General features: G+C 63.0%; 1 protein-coding gene across 1 annotated transcript in view; it reads left to right on the top strand.

The window, feature by feature from the left end:
* Positions 1–1416, top strand: part of DUSP9 (dual specificity phosphatase 9) — a 49175-nt gene that overhangs the window by 40133 nt on the left and 7626 nt on the right. The window lies entirely within an intron of this gene.

Here is a 1416-nt window from a genome sequence, read left to right as displayed (position 1 = left end):
CACCGCACACCCCCCACATCCCGCCTGTGCGCCTCCCGTGTCCTCAGCCACGCACACCCCCTGCCACTTATGCGCACGCGGACCCAGGTCCCTGCAGTGCAAACAGCAGCCCCTAACCTCCCACCCAGCACTGTCCCCAACTCAGGCCAGCACCCATCCCAGACCCTGCCACGCCTCAATACACACCCAGGCACATACATATTCCCCACACATCCCTGCTCTCTGCACTAACACAGCTCCCCTCGCCGTGCCCCCACCATCTCCGACTCCCCATATGCTCATTACAGACACCCCACCCACATTCCCAGCCCAGAGACACTGCAATCCACCTACCCCAAGCGAAGCCCCAACACTAACCCACACCCCAGGGGCTGACACTCCCCACTTCCCTCAGCCAGGCCCACTCCCCAGCACACACACAGACCCCAACACGTATGCACACCTGCTGGATTCCCGCTCTCCAGCACCCCGCCCCGCCCCCGTCACAAATAGCCCTCAACAGCCCCCAGCACATCCCCAGTCCCTCCCACCACCACCCCCAACACCTGGCACGCGGGCTCTAGAGGCTGCAGCATTTGGTGACATCCCTGCCAAGCGCCTCTGACTCGCCTTCGGAGGCGGCTTGCCATCCTGAGGGCCCCCAGGTGCCTCCCTAAACAGACTTTGGGTCTCCCCAGCGACCGGTTTGGCCTCTTCCCTAAGAGATAAAGAAGGCACTGGGGGCGCAAGGTACCGTGCTTAGATATGCGGGCGCCGGTGGGGGTCCGGGAGGAGGAAAGGAGAGGCAGGCATTGATATGGACGCAGTGCACGTAGTAGGTCGGTTCTGCGAAGACAGGAATTCACGCAGTGCGTGTGTGTCTGCGTGTGTGTTGGGGGGAGTAATAAGTGTGCACGTGTGCTTGTGCGTGGGGGGGGGGGCAGTGTGCAACCCGCTGAGAGAAAAGGCAGGAGCAGCACCCGCCTCGTGCAACAATTGGTTTCATTCATTCACGCCGCCTTTATTAATGAGCATTTCTTCCCTGAGCGCTAGGCTGGTGCCAGGCCCCGCACTGGGGGGCAGGGGCCAGCTTGGGGCAGGGCACACCCCACTCCTGCTTTGGAGGAACTCCCAGTCCCACGAGGTGACCGACCAGGAAAAGCAGAAAGCCATCCCCAGCGGAAAGTGTATTTGGTGGAAAAGACACTGGATTTGGCAGGAACACTGTCGCTGGGAGTTGTGCTCCCGGCCATGTGACCGGGCCGCCACAGCCGAAATCCTGCCACTGGGCCCGGCGGGAACCGGGCATTTCGGAATGGGGGGATGAAAGGGGAGGCGGGGCGTCGCATTCCGGAGGCTCTGGGGACCAGAGGGCACACGCGGCGCGCGAGGGGCCTACTGGCTGCAACGTCCCGAGGCCTCCAGGGAGCAGTGGCC

Source organism: Myotis brandtii, unplaced genomic scaffold (assembly GCF_000412655.1).
Source record: "Myotis brandtii unplaced genomic scaffold, ASM41265v1 scaffold959, whole genome shotgun sequence".
In the NCBI taxonomy this organism is placed as follows: Eukaryota; Metazoa; Chordata; class Mammalia; order Chiroptera; family Vespertilionidae; genus Myotis; species Myotis brandtii.
The sequence above is the reverse complement of the archived record's forward strand: the minus strand, read 5'-3'. Positions and strand labels throughout refer to the sequence as shown.